Source organism: Lissotriton vulgaris, chromosome 10 (assembly GCF_964263255.1).
Source record: "Lissotriton vulgaris chromosome 10, aLisVul1.2, whole genome shotgun sequence".
Lineage (NCBI taxonomy): Eukaryota > Metazoa > Chordata > Amphibia > Caudata > Salamandridae > Lissotriton > Lissotriton vulgaris.
The window spans coordinates 347,080,600-347,108,277 of NC_141698.1; the positions used below are offsets into that span (position 1 = coordinate 347,080,600).

At 43.7% G+C, this 27,678-nt stretch overlaps 1 long non-coding RNA gene across 1 annotated transcript in view; it reads right to left on the reverse strand.

The window, feature by feature from the left end:
- Positions 1-27,678, reverse strand: part of LOC147685221 (uncharacterized) — a 71,595-nt gene that overhangs the window by 38,114 nt on the left and 5,803 nt on the right. Inside the window, exon 2 of the long non-coding RNA XR_015300416.1 lies at positions 3,616-3,715. This is a non-coding gene — a long non-coding RNA (uncharacterized LOC147685221). The remainder of the gene's footprint in view (positions 1-3,615; positions 3,716-27,678) is intronic.

The window sequence follows — 27,678 nt, forward strand, 5'->3', positions numbered from 1 at the left end:
GACCAAGAAGTGATGACGACATTTCATGTGATAGACAAGGAGGCAGACCTACGAGTGGGAAGCAACACTGCGGAAGACATCTGCCTCATCGCTTTTGCGAACGCAGTAATGGCACTCCAGACTGAAGACATCTTACAAATGTTCCCCTCGCTGTTTGAAGGCCTCGGAACCATCAGGCGCCCGCCTATCAAGCTACACATGGACCCTGCCATACAACCAGTAGCACTGAGACACCGGAGAATCCCGTTTCACCTGCGCTCAGCAGTAGAGCAAGAACTGAACCAACTGGAGGCACAAGGGGTGATTGAGAAGGTGTCTGGACCGACACCATGGGTGTCCCCCATGGTGATAGCAGAGAAACCGCGTCAGCCCGGAAAAATTAGGATATGCATTGATATGAGGATCCCCAACAAAGCCATACGGCGAGAGCGACACCTCACACCCACCATAGATGATATCTTGATGGATTTGAACGGAGCCCAATGGTTCTCCAAGCTAGACCTCAACGCGGGGTACCATCAGCTGAAGCTAGCGGAGGAGAGCCGGTATATAACAACCTTCTTGACGCACTTAGGATTGAGAAGGTACAAAAGACTAAATTTTGGAATCTCGTCCGCTGCGGAGATCTTCCAGAATACCATCAAGGAGATACTATCTGGACTACAAGGAGTACTAAATGTCAGCGACGACATTTGAATCCATGCCAAGACGAGTGAGGAACACCATCACAGACTGAAAGCCACACTGCAAAGACTTGCACAACACGGCGTAACATTGCACAAAGAAAAATGCCAGTTTTTCAAGAAATCTATTGAATTCTTTGGCTACGTATTTGACTCAGAAGGAGTCAAGGTTGACCCACGCAAGTCACATGCCATCAAAAACGCCCCTGCACCCACCACCGCGTCGGAAGTGAGGAGTTTCATGGGGATGGCGCAATACAGAGTGAGGTTTATCCCTAATCTAGCCATGATTGCGGAACCGTTGAGAAAATTAACAAAGAAAGAGAACCCATGGAAATGGACAGAAGTGGAAGACAATGCATTCCACCACATCAAGACGGCCCTGCTTGACAGCACCACCATGGCGTATTTCAACACAGCCAAACCCACAGAAATATTAGTAGACTCCAGCCCAGTCGGCCTAGGAGCCCTCCTCTCACAGGAAACAGAACCCGGAGTATGGGCCCCTCTAGCTTTTGCAAGCAAAGCCTTAACTGCAACGGAGTCGAGGTATTCTCAAATTGAAAGAGAGGCCCTGGCTGTCAAATGGGCCTGCAATCACTTTCACCTCTATATCTCTGGACACCCTTTCAGAATGGTGATGGACCACCAGCCGCTAATACCTCTATTTAGGGGCACAGCCCCTCACCCCCACCGAGGATAGAGCGGTGGGCCATCCAGGTCCAACAATATCAAATGGACCTAGTATACCGCCCTGGGGCAAGGAACCCTGCGGACTTCCTCTCACGCCACCCATCACTAGAAGGACATCACACCACGGAGCAAGAACTTCAGGCAGAAGCATTCGTGAACATGCTATCGACCGGATCATGTCCCCGAGCCCTCACAGCGGTCACCATCATAGTTCAGTATGACACTGATGTAGTCATCCAATGCGTGAAGGAGGCCCTACAGTCAGGCTCGTGGGGAAAATTCTTAAAGAATGTTGATGGGTGGAACGAGGCGGACAGAACACGCCTGACTCAGTTTTGGAGAGTACACAACGACCTAAGCAGTGCAGACAACGGATTGATACTTAGAGGGTCCCGAGTAGTAATCCCAAAGGCACTGCAAGAGAGAGCGACAATATTAGCTCACGAGGGACATCAAGGCACCAGACGGATGAAAGCCCAGATGCGCGAGAAAGTATGGTTCCCCGACCTAGAGAATAGTGTTGATACCATAGTGCGACAATGTCGAGCATGCCAGATAACCAGCAACCCCGATGCTCCAGCACCAGTAATTACAGAAGACCCTGCTCCATCCCCATGGTCATGGCTCAGTTTAGATTTTGGAAGCTTCCCGGATGGGAGTGTCACCGTGGTACTGATCGACAGCTACACAAAATATCCCATAGTGGATCTAGCGGCATCCACCAGCTTCGCGAACATCCGCCCCATTCTCAGCAAGTCGTTTGCCATGTTCGGAGTCCCGCTTGTCATCAAAACAGATAACGGACCCCCGTTCCAGGGCAGCAAATTTAAGGACTTTCTACAGACCCTAGGCATAACACACCGGAGGATCACGCCTCAGTGGCCTCAGGCCAACGGCGAGGTGGAAAGATTTATGAGGACAATAAACAAGATCTTACGAATAGCCACCTCAGAAGGAAGTGATCCTGAAGAAGCACTGCAGCTATGTCTAAGAGAGTACCGGAGCACCCCCCACAGCACTACACAACGGTCACCATGGGCACTGATGTTAGCCGGACAGAGAAGAGACTTACTCCCCATGGCGGACAACTGGACTCCCGCACCATACTCACCAACAAACACCCAGGAACGAAGGAAAAGGACAAATGAAAAGGCAAGTCAACAACGACGAGCTTAGGCGAGAGTCCTACATCCCGGAGAGACAGTGTTGATTAGGACCCGAAGACCAGGAGGGAAGTTCCGAACGCCGTTCGAACCTGAACCCTGGACCATTACAGAAACAAGAGGCACAGCAATAACGGCCAACCGGAATGGAGAAGAGGTAACCCAAACTATATCGTGGTTCAAGCAAATTCCACCAACTCAAGAACAACCCAATGGCCAGGAAGAACAAGCGGCAACAGGAGAAGGGACCGGAGTGGACGAAGCAAGTACTAGTCCACCCCTAGCTGCACCGAACAAGGCCGTCCCACATTCACCAGGGTACCCTCAAGAATCAACACCCACAAGAGGCAGGTGGCGATATAGGCTCAGGCCCAATCCCAGGCCAAGCCAAAGACTGGCGGACTTTGCATGCTGAACAATTAATTCCAAACTTTTCAAAATTCCGAGTTGGGAAGGGATGTAGCGCTCTAGTGCTCCGAGGGTCTCCCTTGAGCCCCGGAAGCACTACCACACGTTGTATCACCTTCTGGCCAGGCGTGGCCAGAAGGCTATAAATAAAAGGGCAGGAGTGGCTCAGCACTTCCTGTCCGGACCAGCACTGTTGGTGTGTGCGTCAGTTATTTTGCTATACCCCCATATGCTTAGGCCAGGCCACATAGCATAAGTGTATATTTGGGATCGGAGATCCCCACACACAGTGTGAATTCAGGAATACAGCATGGGCCTTGCAGCACTTTCTGCAGAGCTAACAGTCAGTATGGTTTCTTGCACAGGTAGCATCAGTTTCATATACTTTTCCCTATGCTGTGGTCCACGGATCGTATTTAAATGAATTTTCTGCTATTTCCACACCTGTTTAGTTATTAGATGTGCACCTACTATTGCCAGTTGAGGTTGTCTTTTAGTTCTTTGTGGACAGGCACAATATGTCCATGATCAATTCTTGACTTTGAAACATCTCATTACAGTTATGCAGCAAGAGGCATTGCGTATGTACAGTTATTACAGGGGCAAACATGATGAATATGTAAACAGCAAGTGAAAGGATTAGAAATAGTATTATTGCTGAGACTTACGAGAACACAGTTTCATCTTGCAGCACAATAAATAACTAATTAATTCAGTTGATGAATCTTCGGGGTTGTCTTCCTGATTTCCAGATGTCTGAGATGATGGCTGTGAACAGAGTGAAACGTTAGAACCAAGTAATGATGATTCCAATCGTTTTCAGATTTATAATGATTTTTTTCTAAACTGCACTAACGTGCAACAACAACACAGCAAGCGCAGCAGCAGTGCAAGCTCCCCTAATACAAGAAACTTCTGTGGGGAGTCTGGCGGGTGACAGCCGCAGCTGTGATTTGCTCCCTCACACTCAGGGGGCAGGTCAGTGCTTGATTGGTGCTTGTGGGTGAAGCCGCACTTTTGGCGGCACACATTTTCTCAAAACAGACTTTGATCCAGAGTAAGAGAGAGACCAAAAGGGGTAAAGAAGCAGAATGAGACGGGCAAAAACAGTGACAAAGGGAGAAAGCAGAAGCCTGCAAGAGTGATAAAGGAGCAGGGAGTGTCTGGTGGTGGATTGGAGACGCATGAGATGGAATTAAAACTGTGCGACCTAGGTATTCAGCACCCTTGGTGTTTGCTATTGCAAACCACGGGCACAACTTGGAGCCCTGGCACTTATTCTTTTACAAATCAAGCACTGGAGCAGGTATAATAGAAATCGCTGCAGTTCGTGATGCCTCATACAGAGAAATGGCGCAGGATGTAACTCTACATCACATACACAGAAGAGCAGCAGGGTAGGCAGCAGCAGCAGTACACACTTGCTCACACAGACAGAATAGATAGGGCATGTGCAGGAGTTGTGCATGCATCACCTACAAATTAAAGAGCAAAGGCACTAGAAGTGCACATGTCTTCACACATGCACAAGACCTACACTGTGGCTAAAGCACAGGGATTTCTTAGGTACGCTGAATTGGGGAAGGTCTCCAACCTCCTCTCATTGACAAACAACATTTAGAACACATGTAGGAGCATTTCACCCTTTCTTCATACGCTGCCCGGATTTCAGGTGAGCTTACCCATAACGCTTTAAAGACTGGGGGCCCAATTTATTCGTTTTTTCCATAGGGCAGCACCGCAGGCCTTCCTGCTGCACTGCTCTACGGCAAAATAAAAGTGCAGGAATGTGCGTATCTATCAGATATGGCGCATTCCTGTTCTTTTCTCCTGCGCTGGTGCACAATGGGCAGCCGTGCGCCAACGCAGGCACCTTTGCACCATGGTGCAAATGTCCCTGCGTTGCAGGGTGATTGTTTTTGTGCAGGAAAGCTTCCCTTCAAACACAAACAAAATCACAACAGACTTTTTACTCTTTCTATGTGGGCTGCAAAATGCTGCACACATAGAAAAAGAAAAAATTAGGAGAAATAAAGATATTTCTCTTTGTTGTGCCTTTCTTAGAGGTGTACGTTTTTGGCAATGCTTCAGAGTTATGATTTCTCGTAAATCTGGGGCAGTGTCAAAAAGCCATGGATGTTGCTGGGAATGGCCCCAGCAACACCCATTGCTCGCCCCTTTAATGCAGAAACCTGCATTAAAGGTAACAATATTTACAAGGCAGCAATATGCCAAAAAATGTGGCTTAGTGCTGCCTGGGAAATTTGGAGCAGGCTCCTGTGCCACCGGAGCATCACAAAAAGTGACGCACTGGCGGCACAAGGGGCTTATAAATAAGCCTCAGTGAATGCAGAATTATTTATGCTTTTGAGTATGAGTTGTTATTTAATTAGTTTGTGTTTTTGGTGTTATTATTTTTGGTATAATTATTCTGAGGTTCTAAATATAGCATTTATCTGCAAGGTATAGTTTAAATGGCAGTTGTGCAAATTATGGGTTGCATACCCAACCACCACTTGTGCATTTCAGTGGTGCTTCTGTGTAATTCACTCCTGTAATTGCACTTTAACTGTTGCTATTTGAGTGAACTTCTAATGTTGTTTTTCTTAAACATGTCACTAGTCATATAGCATATATTAGGTACTATTGAAAGTCTCTGGTTATATAGCATACATTTGGAACTATCTGGATTGCAGCCATGAAAACAGTGAGGCTGGTACAGATCGGGGATCGTGGGGGGTTGTGTGAAGAAAAAAAATACAATTACCTCTTTCCGGCCCCATCTCTTCTCCATCATCTCTCCTCCCCTTCTCTCCCCGGCGAGCCCCAGAACGGAAGCAGGAAGCACACAGGCTCCTCTAAGCCAATCACAACGCTGCTGTCTCCAGCATGACAGCTGCGTTGTGATTGGTGTGAGCGCCGTGGTTCAGCACTCAGACAGGGACTGGGAACCCTTGCATGTTCTCCACCTAAGCTGCCCAATACAGCCTGGCGGAGAACATGCTAAGTGCACATGACAGTTTGGCCGGCCGAAGACTGCTGGCCAAACCCTCATGCACACTTAGAAAGTACCCCAACCACTCCTTTCCCTGCTCTATGAGCAGCTCAACTCAGCCCCGTCCTGCAAAACTGTCTAAGCAGGGAAAATTAAAATGATAATAACATTGTGTTTTATCAATTTATCTTTCATTTTTTGCAATGCTGAAAAGAAGTTGGGCCACGCGCCTTCGCCTTAGTGGAGGGTCTTCCACTGCATGAAAATATAAAAGGTATTTCACTATTGACTATTGACACATCTTTACACATACACAAAACATACAACATGGCTAAAGTACAGGGATGTCTTATGTAAACTGATTGGGGAGGGTCTCCAACCTCCTCTTATTAACAAGGAACATTTAAAACTCATGTAGGAGCATTTCACCCTTTCTCCATAGGCTGCTCAGATTTCAGATGAGATTAACCGTAACACTCTTAAAGATGGTGAATGCAGAATTGTTTACTGCTTTGAGTATGAGTTGTAATTTAATTACTTTGTGCTTTTACGTATTGTCATTTCTTGGTATAATATGTGTGAGGTTATAAATATAGCATGTGTGTGTAAGGTATCGGTTTGAATGGCTGTTGTGTATATTATGGCTTGCATACTAACCATCATCTGTGCATTTCAGTGGTGTTTCTGTTTAATTCACACCGATAATTGCACTTTACCTGTGGCTGTTTAAGTTAACTTCTTAAGTTTTTGTTTAAAGGTGCTGGCTACATAGCATACATTAGGTACTTTCTGGATGGCGGCCATGAAAATATCAAAGACATTTTTACTATTTATCTAGACACTATTTAAAGGGCATTTGACAAAGGGCCCTTCAAATAGTAAGAAAGCATAACTATTTATACAGCCGCTGGTTAAATAGCTGATAATATGTCGGATTTGGCTTGTGGTTGTGCAAAGAACAAAGCAACTTCACTATCTAGCGGGTTGTGGGATAAATAAAACATATTATGCACTGTTTAGCCTATGGCTATGCAAACAGCAAAGAAACCTCAGTCTGTAACTGGCTAAAAAGTAGAGATAATGGATTGTTTGACCACCAGCCCTGTAGATAGGAAGCAACTTCACTATTTACCAGGCCTCTTGCTAAATTGCAGACATTAGGTACTAGTTGGATGTCGGCCTTGCAAATAGCACAGAAGCTTTACTATGTATCTGCCTGCTGGAAAAAAAGAAGACTTTGTACTCTTTGGCCCTTGGCCATCTAATAGCAGAGATTGTGCACTGTTTGGTTAGCAGCCATGCAGATTACAAAGAAATGGCATGCAAATAGCAACAAAACATTACTATTTGCCTGGCTACTGACTAAAAAGCAGATATGCTTTCTTTGACCACAGGCCAGGCAAATAGTAAAGTTTCTTTGCTGTTTTCATGGCCGTCATTCAAATAGTACCTAAAGACTGCTATTTAGCCAGCAGTTGGGTGAATAGTGAAGTTTCTTTGAATTTGTAGTTGAATAGCAGAAAATATATATGACTAGCAGCCCGCCCCAGTGTTGCCCGGGGCAGAAGGGGGCTGGGGCAGCATTTCAGGCCAGCGTGCACTCCCGCCCCGGCCCCCGCCCGCCACGACATTGTCTGTGTCCCAGACAATGTCATGGCGGGTGGTTCTGGGGCGGGAGTGCACGCAAGCCTGAAATGCTGCCCCCAGACCCTGAGCCTTACCGCAGTTGTTCCGTGCCAACCTCCCACACCGGCTCCCTCCCGTGTCCATGAAATGCTGCCCCCAGACCCTGAGCCTTACCGCAGTTGTTCCGGGCCAACCTCCCGCACCGGCTCCCTCCCGTCCAGTTTCCCTGAAATGCTGCCCCCAGACCCTGAGCCTTACCGCAGTTGTTCCGGGCCAACCTCCCGCACCGGCTCCCTCCCGTCCCGTGTCCCAGAGCCTTACCTGAGCCGCCGCTCCTCGCCGAGCTCCTGACCTTCACCGCCGCTCCTTCTCGGCATCACGTACGTTGCGGCCAGCGCTACGTCGTGGCCGTCAGCATCGAGGCCGGCGCTACTTTCAGGGCACTACTTTTTTTTAAAGTATATTTTTAAATTTACGTTTTTTAAAAATTTTCCATAGCCTATGTCCATCTGCACACCCTGAGGATTACAACACTTTATTAGGTGTGTGGATTTGCGCTGTGGTTCCCGAGTTTACCTTGCCAAAAGGTTTGTGTTCTCTCTTTATAATAGTAGTATAGATTTGGCCAGCTGCTGTGCAAATAGAAAAGAACCTTCAGCATTTACTTGTCTGCTGGCTACTAGTACAGATTATGCACTGTTTGGCCAAATGTCATGCAAGAAGCAAACAAACCACTACTTATTGAACTGCTGCCTAAATACATGTGTTAGAAATATGACCAATGATTGACTGGGGTGTGAGCCCTGGTCATGCAGCAACCACAATCCTAGTATGCGTAAGGCACAGGCATTACCCAAATTAACCTGTGCTGAACCCCCTGGTAGCTTGGCACAGAGCAGTCAGGCTTAATTTAGAGGTAATGTGTAAAGTATTTGTGGAACATTTCAAACAGTAAAACAGTGAAAACCCCCCACAAAAGATCCCACGCCAGGTTAGAACAATAGAGCAACACGTAATACATAAAACAAGACCAAAACAACAAAAACCAATTAGTGGAACAGAAGTTATGAATTTTTAAAGAATAAAACTATAAAATAGCACCTAAAAGCATAAAGCATGATGGATCACAGGTTGGATACAGTCCCAGATTAGTCCTGCTGAAGGTTTACCATCTCATTACCAAGATGTTTTGTGCCAAGAGCAGGATAAGCATTGCAGGCTGGTGCTTGGCCTTGGCGGTCCACGTGGGCAATCAAATCTTGCTGTGTGAGGAGACAAACTTGTAGTGGCTCGTACTGATTTTCCATGCAAGCAACCTTGTTCCGGTGCAAAGTAAGTGAGACTGGGCTCGGCTCCTCCCTCTTATCTGTCCAGTGATGACCCATACAGTCACACCTAAGCTCCCATTGTGTGTGGCTGTCTAGTAAGAATACACAAAGCCCACCTGCTAACTACCCCAGTCATGTGACCAGAGATAGGCTGCAGTCACCAAAAGGCTAAAAGAAGGAAATGCCAACTTTCTAAATTGGCATTTTCAGAATTGCAATTTAAAATCCGACTTTACAATCAGTTAGGATTTTTAATTGTGATACCAGAGGTACCAAACTTGTAGGGGCTATCTCTTCACATTTGGAAATTACAATTATAAATTGTAATAAGGTAACTCCAATATTATCCTATGAGAGAGATAGGCCTTGGTGTGGTGGAAAACCATTTAAAGAGTTTTTCACTACAGGATATGTAAAATGTAAAAGTACATGTCCTACTTTATATATGTACTGCATCCTGCCCTTGGGGTTGTCTAAGGTGTACCTTAGGGGTGGCTTATATATATTAAAAAGGAATGTTTGGGTCTGGCAAAATGTTTTTGCCAGGTTGAAATTACAGGTTATAACTGCACACACAGTCTCTGCAATGGCAGGCCTGAGACACATTTAAAGGGCTGCTTAACCCTTTCGATGCTGATGATGAGCTCAGCTCGTCATGATGCACGGTTGAGCTGTGCTGATGACGAGCTGAGCTGGTCATGACACCAGCAAAATGGCAATTTCCAGCACAGGACGGGAAAACTGCCAGCAGCCAAGGTGTTAAGTGGGTGGCACAATCAGTGCTGAAGGTCCACTGGTAGCATTTAATTTACAGGCCCTGGGCACATGAAGTGCACTTTACTAGAGACTTACAAGGTTATTAAATATGCTAATTGGATATAAGCCAATGTTTACATAAGGAGATGATGAACGGAGCACTGAAACTTTTCAGACACTCACCCCCCGTTCAGATCTGGGTTAAATCCATCATTGTTCTTTAGCTCACTTCGTCACCTCAGTTCAGACCAAGCTATTTGCAAATCAATCTTGACCCTGTGCCTCATGGGAACAGTCCAGCCCAAACTGCCAAGCCAGGTCTTCCCTGACTGGAAACAAGCATCCTGGGACTGGTTTCAGGGTAACAACCTCTCTTCAGCCAGGCTAGCTTGAATCAAGTGGCAAAGTGAGCCAGGGACCCACACCTGGACTTATCCTGCCAATTTAGGACAAACAAAGAAAACACAATGAGAAGATGGACGGAGCGCTGAAACTTTTCAGACACTGAAACTTTTCAGACACTCACCTCCATGCATAGATCAGGGTTGAATCCATCATCGTTCTTCAGCTCACTTTGCCATCTCAGTCAAGACTCCCTACACTATTCTTCCTTCCAGTATCTTCACTCTCCCAGTCCCAGTCCCAGTCCCTTCTATCTCCAAATTCTGTCCGTTATCTCTCCCGGCCTGCCCCCTCTCCCTTAGCTTACCCTCTCCCACCTCAGCTTGCACACACTTCCCCTAGTCTTTCCACTCTCTTTTCCAGTCTGTCTGCTCTTCTCTAGTATCTTGTCTTCTACTCCCAGTCTCTACACTGTGCTTCACAGTCTCTCAGCTCACAATCTATGCTCATCCAGACTAACCCCTCTTTCCTATTTGCTTCACCCTTCACCATCTTTCAGCTCTCCATTACAGTCCGTTCTTTCCCCTCCATTCTGCCTGGTTTCAATTATAGTCTCTCCCCCAGCTTTGCCTGTCCTGCCTCAGCTAATCGGATCTACCCAAATCATCTTTGCTACCAACTGTCTACTCTAACTCAGCTTATCTAGTCTCCACACCTTTCTCTCTGATTTTACCATCCACATGATCTCCTCTATATTATCTGCTCTCCGTTCCTTTCCCCTTGATCTCCTCAGTGTGTACTCTCTCCAATTCTTGTCCCTCCCCCATTCTACCCTTTCTGACTTCACATTACCCACATTTTCCCTGTTGTCTTATCTTTCTTCCTGTTTATCTTCTCACTCCTAGTCTCTCCACTGTCCTCACCAATTTCTCTGCTCTCCCAATGTCTCTGGTCTCCCCCAAATTGACCCTTCTGTATTTAATTCTCTCTACTCTTTTCCATATCTCACCTCTCTCCCTCAGTCTGCCTTCTTTTTCCCCAGGCCTGTCCCCCTTTGACTCCCAAGCTCTCTGCTCGCCTTGTCAGTCTCTCAGTTCACTCCCTATCTTATTACTATTCACCCCAGTCTGTCTTTTCTCCTCCCTAGCCTCAGCTTTTTCTCCTTCCTGTCTGATCTGTATTTTGGTTTCTTTACTCTACCTGCCTATCCTGTCTCTCCCCAGTCTCACTGCTCTCTCCGCAATCTCTGTGCTCCCCTCACCAGTCTCTCACTCTCCTTTCCAACCTCTCCACTATCCTCCATCTATCTGAATTCCAGTGACACGGGGGTTTTTTGAAGATAGGACTAAGGGGCGCGCTGCCTGGGTTAATACGTTACAAAGTGTGTAAAAAGCAAAACAGTAGTTTATGTAGTGCGTGAAGAGCAGACGGTAAACACCCTTAACCGTCCAAACAAGTCAAAAGACAAAACATAAGTACATAGCCAGGCTCTCGCAACTACATTCATGTATGTTCCAACAGGTACAATGACCAAAGTCTAAAGGAAGCGCAGAAGCAGGTTCTTTGATGTAGGTCCTCTTGTCACAGCAAGATGTTTATTTTCTCCAGACTTGAATTAATACAAACGCCGACACGTGTTTCGTCGTGTGCGGTTGAGTCACACGACTCATCAGGGCTTCCACTCCAATACCAATATGTGGATGGAGTAAGTCTGGACCTCTGAAAGCTCTGTCTCGAGCAATGGGTTTATTCGGAGATTATGCAACAGTAGATGCTGTGTGGCATAATGTTCGGTTGCAGTATAAGGATAATAGTTGTCTTATCCCACTGGTAATTTTCTATGTAGAAATAGCACTATGTCTGCTATTCGTTTTGTAGTCAAACTGAAAGCCGGGAGGGGATTCTTTATGGCGCCAAAAAGGGGGAAGGAAACGGGTGCGTATCCTCCGCAGTGGTTTGCCACTGCAGGCAATCCCTCCTCTGTAGTTTCCCGGCGGTCGTCTCTCGTGTACGTATCTGTTCTGGATGTAGTCTTGCAATCCCTGACCCATTTTCTTACCTCTGCAATCACCTATCTATTATCTACCCCCTCATTCTCTCCCTCAAAGTCTCCTAGTTTCTTTATTCTCTTTTGAATCCCTCAGTCTGGCCGTCCTCCTCTCACTGACGAGCTGGCAAAGTGACATCACGTGTTTGCCTCTGATTCTTCCTGGTTGCTTAGAACACAACATTTACATTCTTTTAATGGAAGTGAGGATCTCTAGTTACCATTGGAGAAATGAACACTGGGCATTCTTAGTGCATTTCTCCAGTGGCTGGCTTAATAATAAATATTCTCTGCTATTTAGGTGGCCACCAACTAGGTACACAGATTGTTAAGTATTAGGTAAGCTGCCAGGTGTATGGACACTTCCTTAATGTTTATATACCACATGTAATAGTTCTGTGTGCCTAACTGGCCAACACTGATGTGCAGCCCTCTCGCCGTGTTTAGGGGCTTTCACTGCAGGGCCTAGCGTGGCCCTGTGCTCAAGCCATGTGCAAAACCAACCCCCTCATTGGCTTGTGCAGCATGGGTTGAGCATAGTGAACATATAAAACATAAATGAACAAAGAAAACAAATATTCAACTTCAATTGAATATATACAACTTTGCACAAGCATGAATCACTGTTTTTTTTTTAAAACAACAACACAAGGGAGAACATTTAAGACACATCAATTTGTCTATTAAGCATTTGCCGATGGGCTATTACTATCACCAGGGTTCCCTGCTTGTATCAATTTATCCTGCAAAGTCTCCCCCATATTACAAATTGTGTTTTCCTGAAGAAGGTGTTGTTAACTAATATGTCCACTGAAACAGGCTGATGTACATAATTGCAGAATCCCCTGCACACAAGGAAACTGTGTATCATAAATGCTGCATATCTCACAGTGTAATAAGTGTAATAAAGTGTCTGGAATCCTTGTGAGTTTGGAGTTGACTTGCCTCTTTGGTAAAGGAGTGTGGGCTTGGACATATTTGCTGGATCTCCATTCTAGTACATCAAAGTTGCCTTGGGAGGGTCTGGTGCTCTCTTAACAGAGGAGGTGTTAATGTGGGATTCATTAATGGGAGCCTCACTCATTCGCTTCAACTGGATAAGACAGGATGTATCCAAAAATAATTGTGAGTGGAAGCAAGCCTGGGAGCAAGGGGAACATGTTCATTTCTATTTGTGGACTTTAATTAGCTATAATAAGTAAAATGGTATGTGTAAAGCAGATGCCATGCTTGCTACCTTTGAGGCAGTAAATACATTTGAGCTTTGGAATCATATGAATATCTATTGACTGCAGCATCTGAAAAAAAGGAATATGATTTAACAAGACGCTGCAGTTTGAGAACACAAATTAATGTTTTAGAAATGTTCAAATGCTCATTCTTTAATGTGAATATGACTTGAAGACTACATCATAATAAACCAAATAGTCTTTAAATAACACATGGTCATTTTAAAAATAGAGACTATGCCAACACTCATGATCAAAGCTCAGGAATAGAGCTGAAGCGTGTCGGGAACTGGGAAAATAAGCGAAGCTGCTGCATATCGCACTGTGCAATAATGTGCTTGGAATCCTTGTGAGTTCGGAGTTGACGTGCCTCTTTGTTGATGGATTGTGTTTTATATATATATATATATGGCAGATAATTTGCACAATGGCTTGAACTAAGTATCTAGTAACATAGGAGCTGGTAAAATGAGAATATCCAGGTTTACATAGTGGCATAGTTTTGCACATATTGGCAGCATTCAAGCTGCAAGAACATGTTTTTGTTTTTATTCTTATTTGTATTATATGTAAATATATATTACAAAATATAGATAATGGAGTTGTATATACATATATACATGTACATAGATATTTTTTGTACAATGAGGTTATGTGTAAATAATGGATAAATGTATAATTTATTGAAAAATATTTAAATTATTCAAATTGTATAGATTGAAAGAACATATGCCACAGTAATTTATATTTGTAAATTTGCACAAATCCAGTCCATGTTTACCGCATATGCATTCATGCAGTTATAATTATATGTGAATAGTTAGTATATATTTGATCACAATATTTAATTGTCCATATGTGCTGTCTTCACAAAAATGAAAGAGCCACTCGCCTTATATGTTTAAGTATATCTTCACTTTTCATGAATCACGTGGTGTGCTCAGCAAAGAGGGAGAAAAACATGAGTACTTAAAGGTCTCTTAAACCAGTGTACCGTTATGTGATCAAGGGTAGTCCATACCCGAAACGCGTCATGCCAGAGGGAGAACTAAGGCGATAATAAACTGACCTGTTGTACTGGATGAACTGTGTGGTGGTCTTTGTGTCCTGCGTGCCGTGCCTGGAGAAGCAGGAAGGAGTGGAATAGCAATTGCGAAAGCTCGGTTTCTTTCGCTTCTTGGACCCCGCCCTGAAAGTTGGTGGCCGCCTTTAAACCGTTTTTGCTGCAATTTTCTGTGAAGGAATCAAGGCTGGTAACCCCCCACAAGCTGCCAGAAAAACACGATTACCGGAGTGGGAGGCGCCAACGCTAGAGTCGGAGGACTCGCGTACGACTGTCTTCTCGAATCGGTGAATGGAAAAGAGGCGATTTTGCGGGACGGGGCTTATCGCAGCTCACAAACACGGTCAGTTTCTCCTTGCCAAAGCGAGCACTGCGGTGCCGTAAATAATATAGGAACTGTCTCCCACGCAAGATGGCAACAATGGTAACGGACGCTGCACGAGACCGGGAAGCGAACGCAGAGGCGTTGTATAACAACTTAACGAAAGTTACAGAGAATGTTAATGCAAGTGTTAGTACGACAAATGAGGATGTCAATAAAGATGTGAACCTGCTATTGAAAAACCTTGAAAAAAAAATGAAATCGGAAACCACCAAATGGTGGGAATATAAATCATTGAGCAAATACATAGAAGCTGGTCGAGTTCCACGTGGGCTACGAATACTGTAAGCTCCAAGTTTTGAAAAACCAAATCCGGCGATGCTGCGCGAATGGGGCGAAAGCAATCTCCATGCTTCTATGAATCTTGTCAAGATCCTTGTAAAATATGCAGACATAGACCGACTAGCATTGGTTTTGGAGATAGAAGCGATAGAGGAAGAACTCATAAATCTGATAAAAAGGACTGGATTACAGCGAAAAAGGATGAAATCAAAGAGCGCCTCAAAAAACATGAGGAGAAAATCCAAATAAGAAAAGTCTAAAAGTTTGCTCGTGATCGCGAGGATTATCGCTTGGGGCACATATATACATTTTCAAAAAAATATGACAGCACACGCAAACAAAAAAGTGATAATTTAAATAAACCGAACATCTTGCAGGTAAATCCAGTAAATGAAACAACTGATGGAACTGATACTGATTCCCTCACAAGCGGTTCAAGCAGAGACAGTAACACCAGCGCAACTAACACAATGATCCTGAGCTTGGAAGAGGAAGTTGATTGTTTAGTGGAGGAGCGGATGAAAACATTAAGGCCGCGGATCAAAGGAAATCAGGCCGGAAAAAACGCGACACCATCAGGCGAACAAGGCGCAGGAAACGCAAGCGGGAAGCCAAAAAAAGAAGCGAAATTATTGGCGCAAGAAGTAATGGTAGAGGAGAAAACGATTATAAATCTGACAACTCTAACACTTACCAAAGCAGAGGAACAGCTTCTAGCTTTTGGACTTAACTATTGCCCAATACTAATTTCAATTATGCTTCAACCCGCATAGACCTGTTCTGCTACATCAGAAAACTAAAATAAAAAAAATTCTTCGCACTTAAAAGTGGATGGGAAGATAAAAACAATAAGGAACTGAGTGAAGCAGGAAAAACATTGACTGTTGCGGAAATTCCGGCTTTATGGACTATGCATGAGCTCATTAACGAAGAGCTCAATACATCCCAAATCTCCACTCAGAAAAAACTAAAAGAACTGGATTTGTTACAAAAGGGCGCAGGCGAAAGCCCATTCAGGCCTAAATCAACTTTCATGCCTCTAATGCAAAAAGATGCAATTGACGTATTCCATGATCGAGTAATCGAGGATATTAAACAACTTAACATTCAAGTAAATTTCAAAAAACGGCATATGGATCAAAAACAGAGAGAGTTCAACCAACTCATGGACAAGATCAGAAAAAATCCGGGGGTCATAGTGAAAAAATCAGACAAAGGCGGGAACATCGTCCTCTGGCCCAAAATAGACTATGACAAGGAAGTACTACGCCAGTTAACTAATGCAGATTGCTATGAAAAGACTACCATGAAGGTTTATAACAAATCAAAAGAAAATCTGAGGAAAGAACTCCTTAAGTCTTAAGTGGAAAAATGATGGTCTAATTACCACAGAGGAACATACTTTTATGTACAATGCAAACCCTGAGATGCCCTTTATATACTTGTTACCAAAAATACATAAGGGGGTGACGCCTATCCCAGGGCATCCTATCATATCGGCCATCAACAGTATGACAGAACGTGTGGGCCGATACATTGACTTCTACCTCCAAGATCTGGTAAGAGCTTTGCCGTCATACATAAAAGACACTGGGGACTTTCTCAGACATATTAATGACTTTACATGGTGTGATGGCTTGACATTAGTGACTCTGGACATCGAGTCGCTATACACTAACATTGAACACAACTGCGGCCTACAAGGGGTGGCACATTTTTTGAATATAAGATCTGCAGACTATTTAATGCACAATAGAACGTTAATGTCACTCACTGCATGGTGCTTGGACAATAATTTTTTCTCTTATGACAAGGATGTGTATAGACAGAAACAGGGTGTTGCTATGGGGGCTTGCTTTTCCCCGAGCTACGCGTGCTTGCACGTGGGGCTCTGGGAGAAGCAGGTCCTCATGGACAAATACAGGGAGATTTTTGAGCTCAATGTTATTGTTTGGTTACGTTTTATTGATGATGTTTATATGATTTGGAAAGGTGACAGTACTAGTGCCCTTAATTTCATTGACCAAATCAATGTTAACGAATGTAACTTACATTTCACATCACATTGTAGCCAGACCACCATAGACTTCCTGGATGTGCGGATTCAGATAATTGATGGGAAATTAGTGACTAGTGCATTTAGAAAGTCAACTGCAGGGAATGCATTATTGCATGCTACTAGTTCCCACCCTAAACATCTGATCGCCAGCATTCCCTTTGGGGAATTGCTGCGGTTCAAACGTATATGCAGCACGCAGGAAGAATATAACAAAAGCAAGGATGAAACACTAGATCGCTTTAGAAGAAGGGGCTATACCGAGAATATACTGAACAAAGCAGTGCAGAAAGCTAATGAGAGATCCAGAGAATCCCTACTCCCTACTGATCTGCCAGTCACAACTGAGGATGATAGCGACATTGATACACCCAGACTCATAACCACCTATAGCATGCAGGAGCGTAAAATCAAGGCTATTTTAACTAAAAATTGGCCCATATTACTAACAGATGGTGTCCTAAAATACAGATTACCTGAAAGACCAATACTGACATTTCGAAAAAGCAAAACCATGGAAGGATTTTTATCAAAATCCATGATGGAAGGGACCTCAATTAAAACATGGTTACCGGCGAAACAAGGGTTTTTTAAATGTGCAACCTGCCGGGACTGTAACTTTGGGGTCAACACTTCGAAATACAGTACTCCGTTCAGGGAAAATGAATTAACCATCAGGGGCAATTTCAATTGTCTCACGGAGTATGCTGTATATGTTCTCACATGTACTTGTGGGCTCAGATATGTGGGCAGCACTAAGAAACAAGTACACATGAGAATATTGCAGCATATAAGAGCCATCATTAACTGTGACCCAAATTACCCGGTGGCACGGCATTTTAAGTCTGTGCACAACAAGGACATTAATTGTTTAAAGTACTTTGTGATTGATCATGTTCCTATGCCTAAAAAGGGAGGTAACAGGGAAACTCTTTTAAGACAGTTAGAGACCAAATACATCTTGAATCTCAACTGCAAGTTTCCCCATGGTCTAAATAACACAGAGGATTTACATACATTTCTTTAGATCAACCTGTTTATTTCTATTTCCCCCTTTTTCAGAAACTTCTGAAGATATGAACAAAATAGGAAATATGATCTGAAAAGGGCAAGATGTATACAGTGCCCTGCTATTGGATGGATAAACTTGTTAAATTTGGTGTACTTGATGGACTTATATAGAATGATGACATTGTCCATATGAGAGCAAATTGAACAGAAGAAATATACTCCCTGCGAATAATGTAACTGATCCACATATAATTTTGTTTTATACCGTTTTATTGACAAATCACTATTATCTACAATGAAATTGCCAACTCTGCATATAGCTTCACTGTAAATATAATCACATTATTGAATGCAAAAAATTCTTTTTTTGCATTTGCTCATTTTTTTTATACAGCACTTAGCACTTTGTGTGTATATAGAATCTTGAGTGAGCTCCTCTTGACAACTGGGCTCAGTTGTCATAAGTATAATATGAATTCTATTCAGCAATGTTTACTGCACTTGGATTTTTGATATAAGATCAATTTTGCACAATAAGCGTAGTTGCACATATGCGTCTGCATTTAGGCAGATAATTTGCACAATGGCTTGAACTAAGTATCTAGTAACATAGGAGCTGGTAAAATAAGAATATTCAGGTTTACATAGTGGCATAGTTTTGCACATATTGGCAGCATTCAAGCTGCAAGAACATGTTTTTGTTTTTATTCTTATTTGTATTATATGTAAATATATATTACAAAATATAGATAATGGAGTTGTATATACATATATATATGTACATAGATATTTTTTGTACAATGAGGTTATGTGTAAATAATGGATAAATGTATAATTTAGCCACATCGCTTTCTGGCCTCTTACCTGCACTGTAATTCTTGGAATCACCACCGCTGCTTAGCGGGTCCGGTTCCGGGGAGGTTGTGGGCGGGGAATGCCATTTTAGAACAGGAAGGGAACTGTGGCCTCCATCTTTGAGCATTCCTGCGCTCCTGGACACTGTGAACTGCCTATTTAAAGTACTCCTTATGGCGCGCAGCGGTGACGCGCAGCGGGAGCGCCTTCCCTGCGCCTGAGTCGTGCTAGAGTCCGGCTCGTCTGCGCTCGTCAGCGTCTCAGAGGTCGGCGAGGTAGGCCCGTTGGATTTTTCCTACATCTTGCTCTTGTTGCGAGTCGTGCTTGCACACCTTTTGTTTCCATCCTCTCCTATTCCTCCTGTGAGCTCCTATCTCTACGAGGACATATTTCTACCTGCCACCATGTTTTCCCAGGTGGTCGCTCTCTTAGGAGGGGCTGCTCTGGTTGTGGTTGGCACATGCCGAGTCAAGTGGGCTTTCTGCCTGATTCCGCCCCCCTATACTTTCAATGTCATCTCCTTAACACCAGATCTCTCAGTAGACACTCCTCTGACATCTGGAATCTGCTATCAGACTCTAAAACATCGTGTCTGTTTCTTACTGAGACATGGCTGAGTGAATGTTCCGGGCCGGATCTGGCCGCTGCCATCCACCCGGACTACACCATCTATAGGAAGGATAGAGTGGTAGGCAGGGGTGGAGGCGTGGCATTAATGGTTGACAAGAGTTTTCCTTGTTCTACTTTCCCCGTTGATAACATCACGGGTTGCGAAGCCTTAGGTTTTACTCTTAGGCTATCTCCCCGTCAAACTTGTACAGGGATTATCATTTATAGGGCACCGGGACCGCTTGGCTCCTTCTTTGACGAACTACAGGCGGCACTATCGGTGCCTTGCCTAAGATCAGAGCACTGTATCTTATTGGGAGATCTTAATCTTCACATGGACAATACAGTGGACCCGGATATTAGTAAGCTGAAGGACATTGCTTCTTCTTTAGGGTTGATTCCCTATATTTCCAGCCCTACTCATATCAAAGGACATACTATTGGCCAGATTTTTTCTACTAGTCTAATCGATGTTTCCCCACTGCTTCCAGTTCTGTGGTCTGACCACTTTTTAATTAAATTTTGCATTCCTCTTGCAGCTACGCCTGGTACTAGACTGGCGAAAGATACCAGGAAGGTGTTTCGGCCTTTCCATCGAGTTATGGCGGAAATGCTTTCTGACGCTCTCCACCAACATCCCTGTTTGTTAACAGGCAACCTGGAACAAGATCTTGACCTGGTTCAAAAGTGGCTCACAATCAGATTCGAGGAGCTAGCCCCCGGTAAGCCAGCTAAATCTGCGGGCAGTCATGCCTCGGCACCGTGGTTTACTCCTCTTCTTGGTAAGATGCACCAAGATTGCAAGAGGGCTGAAAGAGCTTGGCGGCGCACGTACAACTCGGAAGACAAAATAAAATATAGGGATGCAATTCGACTGTACCACAAACATATTGTGGAAGGTAAAAAAGCCTACTTAGAGCGCAGAATCAAAGCAGCGGAAAATACGAGCAAAGAAATCTTTCGAATTGTAAAAGAGTTTATTTCCCCTGCCTCGAGTACGCCCATTCATTCTCACACTGAGGCTTGGATTAGCCAGCTCAGCGAGTTCTTTATCAATAAAATTAAATCTATTCAGGGTTCCTTTCCTGATGCGGGCTGTATTCCAGTTGCCGGTCATTTGACCACTGTGCCACCATCCCTGAAGGAGAAAAGCCCTTTTCTTTCGGTTTTCCCTCCCATTTCTCCTGCTTCCTCCCTTGACTTTCTGTCACTGCTTCAATCAGGTTCGCCGCTCGACCCTTGTCCAGCGGAATGCATAGGAAGAGTGGCGCCGGTAGTTAACATCTTGCTTAACTCACTGCTTAATTCTTCCTTGACAACGGGAGAGGTTCCTATGGCTTGGCAGCACGCCTTGATTCTGCCGCTGCTTAAAAAAACCATCTCTAGATCCCCTTGTTCACGCCAATTACAGACCAATCTCCCTCCTTCCCTCTCTGGCTAAGGTGATTGAGAAGCATGTGCACCTCTCCATCTCCAGCTTTATTGAGAGCAATAATATCTTGCACGACTCTCAATCGGGCTTCCGTGCGAATTTTAGCACGGAGACAGCTCTTCTTGAGATCACCGATGCCATAAGAGAGACTTTGGATGGTGGGGGTAAAGCCATCTTGGTCATGTTGGATTTGTCGGCGGCTTTCGACACCGTTCCCCACAACGGTCTCCTTTTAAGACTCTGGGAGAACGGTTTTCGTGGGACGGTGTGGAAATGGTTCAAGTCTTTTCTTACCAACCGCCGACAAGTGGTCTGGGCACCCCCGTTTTCCACCGAAATGCTGCCGCTGGAGGTTGGGGTTCCTCAAGGGTCTATTCTGAGCCCCACCCTTTTCAACATCTATATGGCCCCTCTAGCGGCGGTGGCGGAATCTTTTGGTGCCCAGATCATATCCTATGCTGAAGATACCCAGCTCCTTTTTACGAGCAACAAGGGTGAGAACTTTGACGGCGGCCGGATTAAGGAATGCTTGGGCGCTGTATTTGACTGGTTTCAGAGGCACAGTCTGAAGTGCAATTCCGATAAATCGGAGCTGCTTTTCTTCGGATGCCCGCCAGACCCCTGTTGGAAGACATGGTGGCCCCGCGATATGTTCCCGCCTGATGCTGCCTCATCAAAAGCCAAAAATCTGGGTGTCCTGTGTGATGATGAGCTCTCCTTTAGACCCCAGATCCTAGGGCTGACAGGGAAATGTTTTGGTATCCTGAAAATGTTGCAGAAATTTCTTCCACTGTTGTCTCTGCAACATAAAAAAATCACTGTCCAGGCCTTGATAGGCTCGCGTCTCGATTACGCGAACGCTCTCTACCTTGGCCTTCCCAAATACCTGATGGCACGCCTGGCTGTTGTGCAGAATTCGGCTGCCAGAGCCATCTTTGGATTACAACGAAGAGCTGGAGCTTCGGAATTACTCAAGAGACTGCATTGGCTCCCAGTCTCTAAGAGAATCACTTTTAAGGTCATGACCCTCGCCTTTAAGGCCCTCCATTCTATTGGCCCAAAATATCTTGGGAGGCGTATGGCCTTCTATGCCCCTAGGAGGACTTTAAGGTCTGCTACGCTGGCTAAAGCCGTTGTCCCTACCATCAAACGTGCTCGCAGCGGAGGTCGTTCCTTCCGGTACCTCGCACCTCAATGCTGGAATGAGCTTCCTTTTTCTTTGAGAAGAGCCAACCGTCTGCTTTCCTTTAGAAAGGAACTGAAGACCTGGCTTTTCTCCCAGTAATTCTCTGTCGGCCCGTGGTGGTGTTGTGTTGTGCATTTCTCCTTTTAGTTCTCTTTGCCAAAGCGCCGGGACACTCCTTGGAGTAGCCGTGCGCTATAGAAGAGACCTTTATAACATAACATAACATGACATATAATTTATTGAAAAATATTTAAATTATTCAAATTGTATAGATTGAAAGAACATATGCCACAGTAATTTATATTTGTAAATTTGCACAAATCCAGTCCATGTTTACCGCATATGCATTCATGCAGTTATAATTATATGTGAATAGTTAGTATATATTTGATCACAATATTTAATATTCCATATGTGCTGTCTTCACAAAAATGAAAGAGCCACTCGCCTTATATGTTTAAGTATATCTTCACTTTTCATGAATCACGTGGTGCGCTCAGCAAAGAGGGAGAATAAAATGAGTACTTAAAGGTCTCTTAAACCAGTGTACCGTTATGTGATCAAGGGTAGTCCATACCCGAAACGCGTCATGCCAGAGAGAGAACTAAGGCGATAATAAACTGACCAGTTGTACTGGATGAACTGTGTGGTGGTCTTTGTGTCCTGCATGCCGTGCCTGGAGAAGCAGGAAGGAGTGGAATATATATATATATATATATATATATATATATATATATATATATATATATATATATATATACATGTTGTAGATCAAAGTGCCCTGAAGCATCGAGAGGGCACTCAACAACGTTCAAGCAAGCGGCTTTCTCTTGCAGCTTGCATTCCTGTTTCACCTTTCAAGGTTTCGCCACCTCTTCTTCAGGGCTGCAAACAAACGACATCTGAGGCTCGCATGCTCATTTCTTTTCTGGCTTTATTTCTTTGTGTTACTGCCCCCAGTGGGCGTGTGCTCATCGCAATTTCTCGTTAATGCCTTATGGAAAATGAGGTCCCTGAGGAGAGCATGAATATTTACTGTAAGTCAGTTCAATGTTCATTTGTATGTAAAAATGTATGTGTGTATATATATTACCTACTGGCGATAGCCAGTAGGTATATATAGTTAGGATTTTTTCCCTATGGGATTTCTGAAAATTCTATGTCTAATAACTTTGGCGTTTGTGGACAGAATTGGCTGAAATTTTCAGGAAAATGGCACATTTTGTTTCTGAGCAGCTCCTGTAAATTTGGGGGGGGTTCGTCAAGGGGGGGCTAAGAAAAAAGGGGGGTCCCAAAACGCGTTTTTCCCATGTTAATTTCCATAGGGCGGTTGGACTCACTTTTAGCCCGAACGGCTGAATGGATTTCCACGAAACTTGGCAAAATTGTAAGGACTGTTAGCCCGATGTGCCTTTGCTAGGTCTCAATATATGTGCTTCAGTGAATTTTGAGAAATTAACGTTTAAAACAAGATATATATCTGTAACAGCGCTCCGGGCAGCGCTCCGGTTCGCGTACTTTTCGCGTATCGGAACTTTGCGAAGCGAAGCTGATTGGCTCTCCGGTGTCTGTCAACATTCTAAACAGTCCGGAGCGGCCGCCATCTTGTCTCTCGGTAGGATCGAGAGACAAGAGGAGGCCAAAACAAAGGGGGAAATGAAGGAAAGGGGGCAAGGTAGACCCCTTCTGACCCCCTAGGATTGATGAGGGGGATATTATAGAGCCACGCCGGGCCCAACAAAAAAAAAAAAAAAAAATTCCGATTTTTTCGCCGTAGAGACGCGTCTTGGTACGCGAACCGGGCAGCTAACCGGGCAGCTAACCGGGAAGCTAACCGGCAGTGTAACGGGAGTCTGACGAGTAGCTGATTGGCTGTCAACATTGTAAACAGTCCGGAGCGGCCGCCATCTTGTCTCTCGGTAGGATCGAGAGACAAGAGGAGGCCAAAACAAAGGGGGAAATGAAGGAAAGAGGGCAAGGTACACCCCTTCTGACCCCCTAGGATTGATGAGGGGGATATTATAAAGCCACGCGGGGCCAAAAAAAAAAAAAATCCGATTTTTTCGCCGTAGAGACGCGTCTTGGTACGCGAACCGGGCAGCTAACCAGGCAGCTAACCGGGAAGCTAACCGGCAGTGTAACGGGAGTCTGACGAGTAGCTGATTGGCTGTCAACATTGTAAACAGTCCGGAGCGGCCGCCATCTTGTCTCTCGGTAGGATCGAGAGACAAGAGGAGGCCAAAACAAAGGGGGAAATGAAGGAAAGAGGGCAAGGTACACCCCTTCTGACCCCCTAGGATTGATGAGGGGGATATTATAAAGCCACGCGGGGCCCAAAAAAAAAAAATCCGATTTTTTTCGCCGTAGAGACGCGTCTTGGTACGCGAACCGGGCAGCTAACCGGGCAGCTAACCGGGAAGCTAACCGGCAGTGTAACGGGAGTCTGAGGAGAAGCTGATTGGCTGTTATCATTGTAAACAGTCTGGAGCGGCCGCCATCTTGTCTCTCTGTGGGATCGAGAGACAAGAGGTGGAAAAAAAAAAAGGTGTAAATGAATGAAAGGGGTAAGGCAAACCCCTCCTAAACCCCTAGGATTGATGAGGGGGCTATTAAAGTTCCCTGGGGGGTGAAAAAAAAAATTGCGATTTTTCGCGGTAAAGGTGCTTCCTGGTACGTTAACCGGGCAGCTAACCGGCAGCGTAACGGGAGTCCGACATATTGTGTTTTTTGAACGTTTGTGATATGTGCACGTGTGGATTTTGTCTAATTAAGGTTAAAAAAATATATATATATCTTTAAGCGTGTTCTGGCGCGCTTACGTTTTGGGTTTGGTTTGCGCTGCAGAGACGATACGTCACGGTTATGCGATGCATCATTAGGCGTCTCACGGGCTACGTGATACGTCACTTAATAAAGAATATATTTTACAGCTATAGATATTAGCTTTTAAAAAACCAATGAAATTCACAGAAAAAACCATAGGTTATAGACCATATATAGTTAGGAATTTGCATTTACAAAACCTTGAAAATTCACTGAAAAAAGCATAGGTTATAGACCATATATAGTTAGGGATTAGCATTTAAAAAACCTTATTTTATTTGCACAAAACCATTGAAATTCCATATATAGTTAGTTGCACTAACTATATATCGCGGACCCGCAATCCACTGCTAATGATGTCACATATTACATCATTCATGACATGGTCAGTGACATCACTGATGACATCACTGATGACATCTCAAATGACATCACTGATGACATCACTGATGACATCTCAAATGACATCACTGATGATATCACTGACATCTCATTTGACATTACTGATTACATCACTGATGATATCATTTATGTGATAATACATCTTCAGACTCTAATATAACCTTAGATACACTCAGTGTAAACAGGCACTCACAGACTGTCACACATCCATGGAGTTACCCACACACCTAGTCAGTCATGCAAAGAATCAATCACACCTCCATTTCCTCAACTATACAGTTATACACACCTTACTTATTCAAACATATACTAACACATATTTACTCTCTTATACAATCCTTGATACAAGTTCACAATGATTCATACAGCCACTCTCACATTCATTGGCTCTTATGTTCAGTTATTTATATATGTCAACTCTCACATGGAGTGTGTTTTACATATGTACTTACTTTGACATGTAGAACTGAGATATCCATTCACTCACCAATATACTCATGCACACAGTCAACTGTCCATACAGCTGTTACTACATGCACTTTTGAACCCATACACCTAGGGAATCAACTGCTCACACATCTATGCACAGAGTTATACACCTCCCAGCCACCCACACACATACTCAGTCTCCCATACAAATACTTGGGCAACCATTCAATAACCCATATAGTTACTGATATAGCTACTGATTTAAACATGCAGCAGTTTACAGAAGAACATAAATAATGATTGCCAAATTAAGACACTTTAATCACTAACCCATGCACTCAGTGAGACACATTTAATCATTCTCTCATACAGTCAGTCATGCACCTACTAAATCCTTCATCCAGACACTTATACATCCACTCATTCTTCAATATGTAAGACATATTTTAACTTTACAGAAACATACAGTCATTGGGTGTTGTCATCAGTGATGTCATCAGTGATGTCATTTGAGATGTCATCAGTGATGTCATCAGTGATGTCACTGACCATGTCATGAATGATGTAATATGTGACATCATTAGCAGTGGATTGCGAGTCCGCGATATATAGTTAGTGCAACTAACTATATATGGAATTTCAATGGTTTTGTGCAAATAAAATAAGGTTTTTTAAATGCTAATCCCTAACTATATATGGTCTATAACCTATGCTTTTTTCAGTGAATTTTCAAGGTTTTGTAAATGCAAATTCCTAACTATATATGGTCTATAACCTATGGTTTTTTCTGTGAATATATATATATATATTCACTGAAAAAAACATAGGTTTCACACCAGTTATAGTTAGGAAATAGCATTTAAAAAACCTATTAAATTCACTGAAAAAACCATAGGTTTCACACCAGTTATAGTTAGCTGGAAATTTTACTGACATAAAACCATTGAAATTCCACGTTATAGTTAGTTGGACTCACTATAACTTGCGCGTGTAATGCACTGCTGATGACGTCACATATTACATATCTCATGACATGGTCAGTGACATCACTCATGACATCACTGATGACACCATCCAGTGAATGTGTGCCTTTCTGAAAAATAAATATGTTTTATATATGTATATGTAAAGGTCAATGGAAGAATAAATGTTTAACCCTTTCGATGCTGATGACGAGCTCAGCTCGTCATCACCCACGGGTGTTGTGTGCTGATGACGATCGTCATGGAAATAGCAAAATGGTAATTCCCAGCACAGGAGGGGGAAAACGCCTAGCAGCCAAGGTGTTAAATAAGTGTCTTAATGGATGTTTTTAAAAAAAAAATGGATTGGTTAACTGGCTTACTAAGTGTATTTTAGTGAATACATATATTGGCGAATATTGTTTAAATATTTAAATGTTTGTATCAGTGTTTCACTTTGTGTATAAGTGGCTGCATGGGTTGGTGAGTAGCTACATGTGTGTGTATATGGGTTATTAATGTTTTTTTAAGTATCAGTATGAGTGTCAGTATGGTTTGGTGGGGGTATTACTTAGCACATAGATGCATCAATGACTGACTCACTGTTTGTATGTGTTTGGAAGACGGCATATGTGCAGGACTGTATGGATGGATGAGTGTGTATATGTGTGTGTTAGTGAGTGAAAGACTGTCTCACTAGTGTCTTTATCAGTAACTACATATGTTTTAATCTAGTATATGTGAGTATTGATGTATATAAGTGAGTATATGTGAGAGTGAGGGATTGTAACAGTTCCTGTTTAAATAAGTTTGTGTTTCTACAAGTGGTTGTTTAAGAGAGTAAGTATGTGTAAGTTTCCTTATCAGTAAGGTGGTAGTGTGTGTATAGCTGTATATGCAAATACATGGATGATCA